The following is a 14,695-nucleotide window of genomic DNA, read 5'->3' on the forward strand; positions in this document are numbered from 1 at the left end:
ACCATGTCAAGGAGATTCACCCAATTTTCCTAATTGACACTAACAGAGTGTCTAAGGTACTACTCAAGTATCCCATTGATGCGCTCTGTTTGCCCATCTGTCTACGGATGGAAGCTTGTTGAAAACAGCAAATCAGAGCCAACTAGTCAAAATACATAACGCCAGAACTTGTCCGTGAAGCGAGCATCTTGTAGCCAACTAGTCAGTGTTCTGCTTTTGTCATGAGGAGGTCGTCTTGTAGCCAAAATCTTCGAGTCTTCTCTGCCTACGCCAGAGAAACAAGGTATTGTGTTGTCGGATCCTGCTGCATCCCTTCGCAGATGCGGCTCAATAATGCGTCCTCAAAATGCGCTTCAGAAGGCTCCGCGTGCGCAGCTGCCAGTTCAGCCCTGTGGTTCAGGGCATCCGCCACAACATTGGTCTTTCCAACCTTGTACTCCAAGGTAAAATAAAACTCAGCCAAAAACATCTGCCACCGAGCTTGTTTAGGCGTCAACTTCTTCTGTGTCTGAAAATAACTCAGGACAACATTGTGCGTTTTGACGATGAACTCAACACCCAGAAGGTAGTGCTGCCAGGTCCTGAGGCAATACACAATGGCAGTCATCTTATGTTCGTGTACCGTGTAACGCCTCTCTGCATCCTTCAGCTTTCGACTCTCATATGCAATCAAATGACCCTCCTACATAATAATTCCACCGATGGCAAAGTCTGAGGCCTCTATGTAGACCTCAAAGGGTTTTGAGTGATTAGGCAGTCGTAACACTGACTCCCTCACTAAGGCTTTCTTCAAGCCATCGAAGGTATCTTGGCGCGCTCTTGTCTAGAGTCATACCTGATTCTTCTTTAACAAATCTGTTCGGGACGCAATAATGAGAGAATAGACTTCGATGAAACACCGATAGTAGTTTGCCAAACCAAAAGATGATCGTAACTCTGACACTTTTCTTGGCAGAACTCATTCCTGGATGACCCTTATCTTCTATCCATCCATACGCAGCGCACCACCCCCCACAACGTGGCCAAGGAATCTGATCTCCTCCTGCCCGGAGAGACATTCCTCTCGTTTGACACAGCGGTCATTCTTCTTCCGCACCTGAAATACTGTTGGCAAGTGCCGGACATGTTCCTCTATGTTGCTGCTGTAAATCATGATATCATCCAGGTAGACTACCACGAACTTGTCTAAGGGTAGAAGATCTGGTTCATTAAGATTATGAACATGGCTGAAGCATTTGTCAACCTGAATGACATTACTAAGAATTCGTAAGCACCATAGCGGGTGACGTAAGTTATATTCGACTCATCACCTTCAGCAATCCTCACTTGCCAATAACTCAATCACAGATCTAACTTGAAAAAGATACGGGCATTGCCTAACTGATCGAACAAGTCCACTATCAGTGGCAATGGGTACTTGTTCTTTACAGTGACCTTATTCAAAGCACGGTAATCCACACATAACCATTTGAAGCCATCATGTTTCATCTGAAAAAGGACCGGGGTGCCAAATGAAGCTTTCGATGGATGAACAATGCGTGTGTCCAACATCTCATCTAGCTGCATGCGCAGCTCCTTCAACTCAAGCTTGCCCCATGTGATATGGAACCACTGCTGGAGGCTTCACTCTCGGGTCAACTCAATCTTGTGGTCGACCTCACGTCTTGGTGGAAGATGCTTTGGCAATTCTGGAGGCATCACCTCCCAAAACTCATCTAACAGTGGGGCTATGATCGACGACACTGCTGCTTCCACCTTCCCTTCTTCTGCACGCACAACTACTAAGAATGTCTGCTCTCCATGCTTGGCACCCTTCTTTAACTACATCACCAATAACACTGAAGACTTGTGTTTTTTGCGTAAGGCATTGCACTGTGTGGGACAGGTTTGACCCCATAATCGTTAATATGTTAAACTTTGGCATCATCATAACATTCTGGCTCCGCAGAAACTCCATACCCAAAATCATCTTAAAATCGACTAGGGGCACCACAGAGAAGTTGACTTTGTCGGCCTAACTCCCCACTTGGATAGCCACATCTCTTGCTTCACCAATGATGAGCTTTGCCTCAGAGTTCATCATTTTGATGGTCTTCTGCTTTGGCCTGGGCTTTATGCCCAACCACTCTGCTTCTTTCTGCGAGACAAAGTTGTGTGTGGTCCCAGAGTCTACCATAACTGAAGTAGACTTTTCATTTGTAATGACTTCGAGATACACTAGTTCTTTGTTAACTTGCATGTTCTCAACTGCGTAACTTCTAGCTGTATTGATCGATCACATGACTCTCATATGTGGTTGCATAGTCTCAGTGTCGCTGCATTATGCCTGCGCAGCATTGACATGCTCGTCGTCCTTCACGAGGCATTTTGGGCACTGCCTGACGATATGCCTATCTTCACATAACCAGCATGTCACAACCGCACCCTTGTTACTGTTGTTATACTTTGTGTAGTTCTGTTTCTTGTCGAATTGATGGCGTGTCGATGTCTCACCTTTGTTGTCACGCCGCTCGTTCTTCTTGCTTCTGTGGTCACGCTTCTTTCCGACTTTGGTTGATGGGGTGAAAGGCTTACGCTGAGTATCAACTAAGCGTTCGGTTGTCACATATGTATCTTCCAAAATATAGGGGTTGCTCCTTTCCACTTTAGACTGCACCCATGGCTGAAGTCCCACAATGAACCTGTTGAACTTGTCATCTTCTGGCATGTTAGACACCTCCAGCATAAGCTTCTAGAACGTTCTGACATAGTCTTGCAACAAACTAGTATGTTTAAGCTTGCCAACCATCCAGTATGCCTGCCTTTGCGCATTCCTTGACATAAAGCAGTTGCACAGCTCCATTTTGAAGTCATCAAAGGTGTCTATCACACATTAACCCATCTCCATGTCACTGCGCTTCCGCCTCCACCAAGCGATAGCATCTCCATCGAGTAGAATTGTTGCAGCCTTAATCCTCAGATCTTCAACAATCACATTCTGAATATCAAAGTAGTCTTCTACTTGTAAAAATAAATTCTCAATGGCTTTGTTGTTACGAGAACCATTGAATTTTGCAGGTCTTGGGACATCAATTCTTGATGGCCTCTCACCATTTTCGGCATTTAAAATCACTGACCGCTGTAATGTGCGGTTCTTCAACTGAAGCTCCCCTACTTCAGTCTGCAAGTCGGTCACTGTAGTCATCAATGAAGTGGCCTGCTCCATTAGTAAGTTCAACTGCTCTTGCAGGCTCGCCACTATATCATTTAATCCACCGAATGATTTAGCTGCACATGAAATTACTTCCTCGTGCGAAGTCACATATTCCACCACCCTGTTGACAGTTGCAACCATCTCCTCTTGGCTTCAAGGTGAACCCATCTCTTCAACTTTGGCAACTGCCTTGCCTTTGGTGTTGTGCAAGTTTTGATAAGGTACCACGATGTCTTGCTCACAAATCGCAGTCTGTCGACGTGTTTATTGACACCGACTCCGGAGTTTCTTTTCCAGCACGAGAACAGACTCTGGTACCACTTGTCATGAGCCTATTTCCTTCAATAGGCCAGCACGGCGCGACGATCCTTCCTTACCACTATAAGCCTACTTGTCAGCTCGCTTGCCAGTCGCGGAAGCTTGTAATCAGAGTGCAAAAGAGAATAGAGAGAGAAGAATTGCAATTACAAGAAACAATCACAATGAGGGTGAACAAAAGAAAGCTCAACATATTTAATTCATTCACAAATTTGCCTGCAGGCTATTACAATTCAAGTATACGGGGTGCCCCTTCGGGGTATTGATTCACCTCAACCGGGCAGCTTGCATCAGACTCAACAAAAGCAAAATAGACTCTAAACATAACTTTACAATGTAAGTCAAAAGGGAACAACAACAATGGTTATAGTTAATATGTGAACTTCGTACATGCTTTAATTTATATTGACAATGACGTAAATGTTGCTCGTTTTAGTTGAAAATACCATTGCTAACCCCAAGTTAGATAATATAACAAACATGGCCAATTTATTGTTGATACTTTTTGCCTTTGACGCCTACATATTTAGGCTTCTGATTTTTACAACTTACATGACACTTTATTTTTTTAGGCGACAACTTACATGATTCCTGATCTTTCTCGGTGCCACTTACATGGCGCCTAGTTTTTGCAGGCGGCAACATGGACAAATGGTTTAAAGAAGGTGCCTACTTTTGTAGGCGATAAGAGGGCAAAAGTGTCAAGTAAACAGTTTGTCAAATATGACATTTTGTGATAGGCTTGGGGCTCCCTTTGTCAAGTTCCATTGATTGGAAACTGGAACGAGACTGTGATCTTGACTGAAATCCAAACAAAATCTTATATTCGATACATGCCAAGGGTATGTTTGATTGGCTGGACAAACGCTGCCCCAGTTAGGACGGGCCAGTTACACCCTAACGCCGTCTTTTAAAGATAAAAGGTGGGGCCCTGCATTTCAAAGAATCAAATTTTATTCGATATCCGACTGAATTAGATTTCGCTTAGTTGCATTTGGTTTTGGTGAAAACCATACCCGATTATAATTGGGCTTATGTATGGTTTTGATTTTTTTCTACCGAATCTGACAAATACCGAGTAAACAAGTGGATCTGGTATGAGTTTTATTGGTAAATTGTGATAAGTAAAATTTCCAGGTGTGCACCAGCCAATACCTGCTTCCATAGCATAGTGGTAGTGCGTTCGCTTCGTAAGCGAAAGGTCGCGAGTTCGATCCTCGCTGGGAGCTTTCTATTTAAATGTTTTTTTTCTCTGTTTGTTTTTTAAATTTGGTACCCATTTATTATTTACCAGTGTTTTCCATCATTTTGGCACTCATTTATTATTTGGTTTGGACCCCGATGAAACCAAACTTGGACCAGATTTTTTAGTATGGTATCGGGTCCAAACCCAGGTCTAATAAGGTCTATTACAAGAGAAACCATACCCGGAACCTATAAGAACTACATGAACCAGACCTGGTAAAGTAATATTTTTTATAATTTTTACATTAAAAATTTATGGGTCTTAATCGGAACTTTGGTCGGGCCCAGGTCTGGTATAAAATTTCGCAAACTATACCCAGGTCCATGTACTGATCGGCCCTTCGGGTCTGGACCCTGGTCTTAATCAGGTTTTCTTAATTTTCACCATAGGACGGACCCTATAGGGTTTAGTCCGGGTCGGGTCCAGGTAAACCAGGCCCGTTGGCACCCCTACACACATTTAGTTAATGATATATATAGGGTTGTTAGAATATGAAAACTGACAATCATGTTAACTCTCAGAACCATGAATAATCGTACGATCCGGACTGACATGGGCCTCTGTTTTCCTGGAAACTTCAAATACAGGCCTACTTCTAACTCAGGTTAAATCATAAAATAAAATTACTAAAATAACCCTCACAATCGAATGCTTAAAATGTTTCGATCGGATCTTTCAAGAACTTCAAGTGGATGTTCGGTAGGGTGAGTTGACGACTACTATGGGTTTGGGTCTTGGCTCAGCTGCTCCTATTCCTGTTTAAATGTTTGGCCCCTAATTTCATCAATGGCCTCATGTTTCTGAATTTGCTGATAAGGACCTCTGTTTTCCTGGAAATTGTCAAATAGAGGCCTACTCTTATTGTGTATTAACCAGGGTCACGGAAAATGCTATAGGAGCATGGGAAATGCGTTTCTTGGGAATCCATTTCCGAAACGTGTGGGAAACATCAAAAAATTTTGAGAAACATTTTCCACATGTTTCCTATGTGTTTCCTAAGTGTATCTTTTTTGTGGGATGCATGTTTCTCATGTTTGGTAAGTGTTTTCTTTTTGTTAAAAGTTTCCCAATTCATTTCTCATTTCACATGCACCTGAAAGACCAAGTTTTCCTCTTCCAAGACATTTTCTGTTTCTATTTTTCTTTCGGGCAACCTGGGTAGGTATTAACTCAAGTTAAATGATAAAATTAAATTATAACAATAACCTTCACAATCAAATGTTTAAAATGTTTGCCCTTTTCTTTTTCATGAGAATGAATGTGTATTCTGATGAGTTGTGGACCCTGATTCAGAGTTTTGCCCTTGTAGGAAGGGGGTTCGGGGGCTCCTCCCGATGCGGGTATTCTGATGAGTTGTGTTTGAGACCCGGTTTCTTATGGATCAGACTCGACTTGTTTAGGTTTAGGGTTGTCGCCCTTGCCTTATAAATTCTTTTTTTTTTTCTCTTGTAACAGTCAGAAAAGAGCAATAAGATTTCTCTCTGGGCGGCCGTGTTTTTTTTTTTCTCTCTAGTTTGAGAGAAGGTTTTTCAACATAAATATGTGTGTTCATCTTCTTTGTGATTTGATTGTTCTTGTTTCTTCATTTTTTTGCTTGAACGTTTCCTAACATATTCTTCGATTTCAAAAGACAATACATGAAACCTAAAAGATCATGTTTTTCAAGATGTTGGATGTTGACACGGCCCCTCTTTTACAGTTTCAGGAAACCTATGGTCCATTCGAGGAATTTTCGGATAATGAGGACCATTTTTGAAATGAAGGGTGAAAAGAAGGGACCTAAATGGAATTTTCCCTTAAGTATTTGAGTTTGATTTAGTTGACATGGTAATGGGCCTCTTGTATGTTTGGATCTGGATATAGAGAGATCTGGGTTGTGGGTCCAGATGCTAGTGGGAATAGTTTATGGAATTAGACTGCAGGCTAAGAAACACGGCATGATATTAGTACTGTTCCCTTTGAAAAGCATATCCATACTCTCCAGTGCTCGTTAAATTACCTTTAACTATAAAGTGATTATTTACTTTCAGGGCATTTTATATGGTAAATATGTCGCAAATGTATTGAAATTCCAAAGATAGCTTAAAGTTTGTTTTCAATTAGAGGGGAAAGCCATATTCATGCCATTAACCAGGCCTATTAAAACTGTTCTACCTGAACTCTGCCTTACAAAGCAGGTAGGTCTGCCAACGGGTCTGGTATCTGATCCATTGGGGTGACACCCGAATAAAAAACAGCTCGGTTTGGGTTTTGACGAAAATGTAAGTCCAAAATTGACCAGGATCATTTGAAAAGTTCTTAAAATGTCTATTTTGCTTAGAAATACATACAAAATACATGGATCAATTTTTAATTTTTTTGATAGGCAAGCTGAGTTAGGCAGAACCCCCCATCAGTTATACAACATACCATTGAGTTTTGAACTTACAATCAGAGACAAATTATAGCCTAAACCCAACCTGGATGTCACTTGGGTCGGGTTTTGGGTTGACCTGACTCATATCCAGGTTGGCACTTATATGCTTATTTGGATGTCTACCGTGTGTCCTTTGCTTTAAGACCAAAACAGCAGGCTAGTTAGGGATGGCCGTCTCAAAATCTTGCCCTCCATCCCCCGCCTCCATCTTCGTTTTGTATCCTTCATCCCTGGTTCAAACGGGGCTAGGCAGGGCGGGCCCCGTTTTCCCTTGATTCATTGCCATCCCTAAAGAAGGATTGAGGACGGAACAAGGTGGGGATCGGGACGGGGTGGGGCGTGGAAAGCGTAAGTCCATCCCCACACGGGTTTTAATTTTAACCTCCATCCCTGCCTCCATCCCCGTTTTATGTCCTCTATCTCCGATCCAAATGGGGCAAGGTGGGGCAGAGCTCTGTTTCCCCGATCCACTGCCATCCCTAAGGCTAGTGGGCAAAAGAGGAGGATGAGGGGATTTAACCACTTGAAAGTGGGTTGTGCAGCAGAGTGCCAATCTCACCACCTGACAAGAAACCCTTGAGGAGGCCAGAAAAACCCCAGGTGGGGTGCCACGACCACCTTGCTTGAATTATAGATGCATGTTTTGATATACATTACTAGGAATCATTCTTATGCATGAAACCCTCTATGACCATATCCCTTACAAAACAATTATTTCTTTGTTCAGAGCATTATTTAATCCCTCTTACAATAGTAACCACACACATTATTTTGGATCCGTTGTTGGAGCAGTGATGACAGAGGTGATGAAATTGGTGGATTTGGCAACAACATCCTTGGTAAGGACGTTTTTAAATCGATCACCTTAATGAAATTGTGGTGCATCACAACCACCTAAGTGGTATCCCATGTGGTCAACGGGGTCCTGTGTCAAGCTGAAGGCCCAGGATCGAATCCCTCTGCCACATGGGGTGGTGGTTGTTCTGGTAGATGTCTACCTAACTCCAGCTTGCCTTTAAAAAATAAATAAATTGTAATGCATCACACTATTTTATAAGACCATAGCCGCTCCCAACACTGCTCTCATTTCTAACTCCTCTCTCAGAAGGGTTAATGGAGTACTATATGAAGTACAAGATTAAGAAGTCGTGCAAGAAGTAAAATTGAGCGAAGATCAGGTCCAATGGTCCAAGGAGCTTTGGATATCGTTCATCCTCTAAGGACCCAAATGAATGCCTTTCATGTAGATGGGCTCCACAAAAAATTAAAGTGTTGTTCACTCTTTAACTGAACGCATCCATGGGCTACAAAATGAACGGCCAGGATGGAAGCAAATATGAATAATTTTCTGTTCTAGGAACCTTAGCTATAGTTTATCACTAAGATGAGCGACACCCAGTGTCACGAGCCTATTTTTTCAATAAGCTAGTAAGATTTTCTGATCGCTCGCTTGTCGCTGCAGAAGCTTTGAGTATAGAAAGTGCAAGAGAGCGAAAAAGAAAATGGGAAGTGAAATTGAAATCAATTGAATGTAATCACAACGAGGGTCAACAAAGAAAGCCCAACACATTTGCATTCATTCACTGTTTTGCCCACAGACTCATTATAGTTCAGATCTACTGGCTAACCCTTCAAGGTATTGATCAACCTAAACCAAAGTGCAAGGGTGGCTCGGAAAAAGTTACAAGTGAGTCAACATTCACATCATGATTCAACCAAATCAAAACAGACTCTAGAAACAATTATACAAAGTAGGTCACAGGGGAACAGACTCTCCTGTTCAAATCATGCACCGCCCTTGGTGCCATTTGTTTCATGGTAGGCCATGACTTCTTCTTGATAGCGGCTCTTCATCCAGAATATTAGCTCCCATGTCGGTTCTGCTATCTCCTCCCACTGTACAAAATACTTTTTTGCTTCGCCTAAGTAGTTGACCTTGTGGCGAAGGATCTTGCTGAGATGCTTCTCAGCCCGTTGTGTTATCGGGGCCCTCTACAAGATACGAGCGTGTTGTTGCACGCTACATTCCAGATCTCCCTCATCTACATAGAACGGTTTTAGGTTGCACATGTAAAACATCGGATGCACCTTGAAGTCTGGGGGCAGGTCTAGGTTGTACACCAACTTTCCCACTCTCTTGATGATAGTGAATGGTCTCTTATACTTCTTGATCAGTCCACGATGCTACCTACGAAAGATGCCTATGTGATCCAGGTAAAGCTTCACCAACGCTTGGTCTCTAACATGGAACTCGACAGGCCGACGACGCTTGTCCACCCACTTCTTTATTCTCTTAATTGCCTTGTGTAGAAACCTCTTTGCCAGCTCGGTATGCTCGTGTCAGTCTCGAACAAACTAATAGGCGAAGGATGACCTTCCCTTCTCCTATGCGGCTAGAGTATGCAGAGTCATCGGTTGCTGCCCCGTAGCTCTCTCGAATGGGTTGTGGCTAGAAGACTCACTCTTCTAAAGATTGTAGCAAAATTGGGCCACGTTTAGAAGCTTCACCCAGTCTTTCTAATTGACACTAACAAAGTGCTTGAGATACTACTCCAACAATCTATTGATGCGCTCTGTCTGCCCATTCGTCTATGGGTGAAAGCTTGTTGAAAATAGCAGATTGGAGCCAAGTAACTGAAACACTTCACACCAGAACTTGCCCGTGAAGCGAGTATCACGATCGTTAACAATGCTTCTTGGTACACCCCAGTGCTTCACAACATGCTTGACAAACAATTCTGTAATCTTCTCTGCAGAGCACTCCTTGGAAGCTAGGATAAAAGTGACATATTTAGAGAAACGATCCAGTACTATCATGATGGAGCTGAAGTCATCTACCTTTGGCAGACTAATAATGAAGTCCATGGAAATGCGCTCCCAAAGACGTTCTGAAATAAGTAGAGGCTCAAGGAGGCCGACAGTCTTCTAGTTGATCTCATTGTCTTGCTGACAAATGAGGCACGTTTGCACATACCCCTCCATATCGTCTCTCATATGCGGCAAATAGTAGTTGCACTCAAGGAGTGATAAGGTTGGCTCTTGACCTAGATGATTGGCCCATAATGTATCATGACACTCATTAAGCAACTCGTGGTGAATGCTTTTCCACTGCGACACGAAGACACATCCTCCTTTTGTCACGAGGAGGCCGTTTTGTAACCAAAATCACCTTATCTTCTCCGCTTGCGCTAGAGAGACAAGGTGTTGCGCCATCGTGTCATGTTGTATTCCTTCGCGGATGCGGTTTAACAACACACCCTCTAAGTGAACTTTGAAAGGCTCCGTCTGCACAACTGCCAATTCAGCCCTGCAACTCAGAGCATCAACACCAACATTGGTCTTCCTAACCTTATACTCCAAAGCGAAGTTGAACTCAGCTAGGAACATTTGCCATTGAGCTTGCTTGGGCGTAAACTTCTTCTGCGTCTCGAAATAGCTTGTGGTGATATTGTCCGTCTTGACGATGAACTAGGCACCCAGAAAGTAGTGCCACCATGTCATGAGGCAGTGCACGATGATCGTCATCTCATGCTCATACACAATGTAACGCCTCTCTGCATCCTTTAACTTTTGACTCTCGTAAGTAATCAAATGTCCCTCCTGCATGATAACTCCATCGATGACAAAGTCCAAAGCATCTATGTGAACTTCAAAGTGTCTTGTGTGGTCTGGCAACCACAGTACTGGCTCCCTCACTAGGGCCTTCTTCAAGTCATCGAAAGCATCTTGGCGGGCTCTTGTCCAGAGCCATACTCGATTTTTTTTCCAAGAAATTCGTGAGGGCTGCAACAATGAGTGAGTAACCTTTGATGAACCATCAATAGTAGTTTTCTAAGCCAATGAATGACCATAGCTTTGACACTTTGGTAGGTGGACTCCATTCTTGAATTACTCTTATCTTTTGCCAGTCCATGCACAACAAACTATGCCCCACGATGTGGCTAAGAAAAATGACCTTGTCTTGGATGAAGAGACACTTCTCTCGCTTGACACAAATGTCATTCTCCTTCGACACCAGAAACACTGTTCGTAAGTGCTTGACATATTTCTCCATGCTGCTGCTGGAAATCACGATGTCATCAAGATAGACTATCACAAACTTGTCTAAGGGTAGAAGATCTTGTTCATCAATGTCGTAAATGTGGCTGGCGCATTCGTCAACCCAAATGGCATCATCAGAAATTCATAGGCACTATAGCTAATGACACAAGTTGTCTTTGGCTCGTCACCATCTGCAATCCTCACTAGCCAATAACCTAATCACAAATCTAGCTTCGAAAAGACACAAACACTACCGAGCTGATCGAACAAGTCCTCTATCAGTGGCAACAAACACTTATTTTTCACTGTGATCTTCAATGCCCGATAATCCACACATAGCCTCTTAGAACCATCATGTTTCACCTAAAAGAGCACAGGGGTGCCAAAGGGTGCTTTCGAAGGATGAACGATGCCTGCTTCTAACATCTCGTCGAGCTGCCTGTGCAACTCCTTCAATTCGGCCAGTCCTATGCGATAAGTGATCATGGCATAGGACATTGCTCCCAGGGTCAACTAGATCCTATGATCAACCTCGCATCTCGATGATAGATGCTTCGACAGTTCAAGGGGCATTACTTCTTGAAACTCCACCAACAGTGGGGCAAGGGTCGACGATACTATTACTTCAACCTTTCATTCTTCGGTGCGCACAACAACTAGGAATGTCTGCTCTTTTCGCTTGACACCCTTCTTCAATTGCATGATAGATAACATTGAAGACTTGCCTTCAACAGTAAGGCATTGCACCATGTGTGAAAATTTTTGCCCCATGATCATCAATGAGTTAAACTTCGACAACATCAACACATTCTGGCTGCGAAGAAACTCTATGCCCAAAATCATTCAAAAATCTTCTAGGGTCACCACTGAGAAGTTGGCCTCCGACCCAACTCTCAATTTGGATAGCCACATCCCTTGCTTCACCAAGGATGAGCTTGGCCTCAGAGTTTACTGTCTTGATTGTTCTCTGTTTTGGCCCGGGCTTCAAGCCCAACCGCTCTGCCTCTTTCCGCGAGATGAAGTTATGCGTGGCTCGAGAGTCTACTATTATCGTAGTAGACTTTCCATTTGCAATGACTTCTAGATACATGAGTTCTTTGCTAACCGGTATGCCTTATACTGAAACAACTTCTTACTGTGTTAATCGACTGCAAAACTTCCATCCTTGGTTGCATGACCTTGGTGTCGCTATTCTCTGCCTGTACTGCATTGACTTGTCTGTCGTCCTTCATGAGGCGCTTAGGACATTGGCTTGCGATATGCCTATCGACACAGAATTAACAAGTCATAACCCGCCCTTTGTTGTCATTATTGTTATACTTCTTGTAGTTTTGTTTCCTGTCAAAATGGTGTTGGGTCGACACCTCACCCTTATTATCACCTCAATCTTTTTTCTTGCCTCCATTGTCCGCCTTCTTCTTGGCCTTGGTTGATGGAGTGAAGGTCTTGCACTGAGTATCCACCAGATGCTCGGTCGTCACATACACATCTTTCAAAGTCTCTGGGTTGCTCATTTTCACTTCGAATTATACCCACGGTTGTAGTCCCACAATAAACTAGTTGAGTTTGTCTTCATTTGGCATATTGGGTACGTCCAACATAAGCTTCTGGAACGTCCTTATGTAATCTATCAAGGATCTAGTGTGCTTCAATTTCGACACCATGCAATATGCTTGGCATTGTATATTTCTCGGTATAAAGTAGTTTCGTAGCTTAGTTTTAAAAGCCTCAAAAGTATCAATTATGTAATGCCCACTTTCCATGTCGCTATGTTTCCTTCTCCACCAGGCTAAAGCATCTTTGTCGAGTAGAGTTGTTGTAGCCTTTACCTTGAAGTCCTTGGCTAGTACGTTCTGAATATCCAGATAGTCTTCAATCTGGAATAGAAAGTTCTTTATGACCTTGCTGTCTCTGGAACCATTGAACTTCGTTGGCCTCGATACATCTATCTTTGATGGCCTATTATAATTTTTGCCATTTAGGGTCACTGTTCGTTGCAGAGTGTGGTTCTTCAACTAAAGCTCCCCTACTTCAGTTTGCAGGGCAGTCATTATCGTAGTCAGTGGCGTAACATGTCTCGTATGTAAGTTCACCTGCTCTCGCAGGCTTGTTACATCATCGTCCATTGCTCTGAACGACTCAACTGAGCATGAAAATTCTTCCTCATGTGAAGTCACAATAGCTACCAGTATATTGACAATCTTGGTCATCTGCTCATGGCCCCAAGGTGAACCCATCTCCTCGACTTCGGTAACTGCCTTACCTTTGGTGCTACGAAAGTTGTATTGGGGCGCCACGATGTCTTGCTCACAAATCACAGCATGTCGATGTGTCTCTCGACACTGACTATGGGGTCCCTTCCCCAGCTCGAGAACGAGCTTTGGTACCACTTGTCACAGACATATTTCTTCAATAGGCCAGTGGGGTGCGACAATCATTCCTTACCGCCGCAAACCTTTTCGATCGATCGCTTGACGTTGTGGAAGCTTTGAGTATAAAGAGTGTAAGAGGGCGAAAGAGAAAAAAGGGAGAGAAATTGCAATCACTTGAAGGTAATCACAACGAGGGTGAACAAAAAAAGCTCAATGCATTTGCATTCATTCACTACGTAGGCTCATTACAATTCAGATCTACGGACTAACCCTTTAGGGTATTGATCGACCTGAACCAAAGTGCGAGGGTGACCCGAAGAAAGTTACAAGTAACTCAATACTTACATCATGACTAAATCAAAACAAAACAAACTCTAGATACAACTGTACAAAGTAGGTCACAGGGGAACACCCAGTCCTCTTCATATAAATGACCCAAAAAACTCACAGTTCAAGAGCTAAACTGCCGGTGTGCATCAGTTTAATTTGTTGTCACATGGACACGTCGTTTTGGTGGAGTGTCCTAGGTGACATGAGTGAAACACTCAGACAGACACTGACACATAAGGACATTATCTTAATATTATTTTATTATTTTTATTTTCATTGTTTGAAGGTTTTATTTCAATAAAAATGCATTTTTTGACATTAAAATATCAAAAATTTAGTTTTTTATTTATTAAAAAATTTGTGTCCTCGTTTTCTGTCTTCCCAAAAAAAATTGAAAACGAGGCCCTCTGATCCAAACTGGTCAGACGACTCAGTCAACATAATTTGCACCGAGTCACGTCTAAATCAAACTTGACCCACTCTTAACTGCTCCGGTCCACGTCAAGTAAAACTGCACGGATTCAGTCAAATGTTGCCCAATTTTTGACCGAGAGATTCGCCAATTAAAGCCGTTCCCAAGTCAATGATAGAAGCTTGAGCAAGAGCAGGGTCCAATACATCCCTACTTCTCGCATAGAGTCTTGAAACAAGTTCCAGTCTGACCCAGCAAACTGTGACCGTTCATCTCGAGGTGAACGGCATCCACACCATTACGGGTGGGCTACCTCATCCCTTGGATGGGGCCCACCCATTTTCTTTTCTGAAAGCCGTTCAAGGTT

General features: G+C 43.0%; 1 non-coding gene across 1 annotated transcript; it reads left to right on the plus strand.

Moving 5' to 3' along the window:
* The first annotated feature begins 4,668 nt into the window (after positions 1-4,668).
* Positions 4,669-4,740, plus strand: TRNAT-CGU (transfer RNA threonine (anticodon CGU)). The gene has a single exon. It is a non-coding gene; the product is annotated as a tRNA-Thr (tRNA).
* Positions 4,741-14,695: the final 9,955 nt, after the last annotated feature.

Source organism: Nuphar pumila, chromosome 16, assembly GCF_984573655.1.
Source record: "Nuphar pumila chromosome 16, dmNupPumi1.hap1.1, whole genome shotgun sequence".
Taxonomy (NCBI): domain Eukaryota; kingdom Viridiplantae; phylum Streptophyta; class Magnoliopsida; order Nymphaeales; family Nymphaeaceae; genus Nuphar; species Nuphar pumila.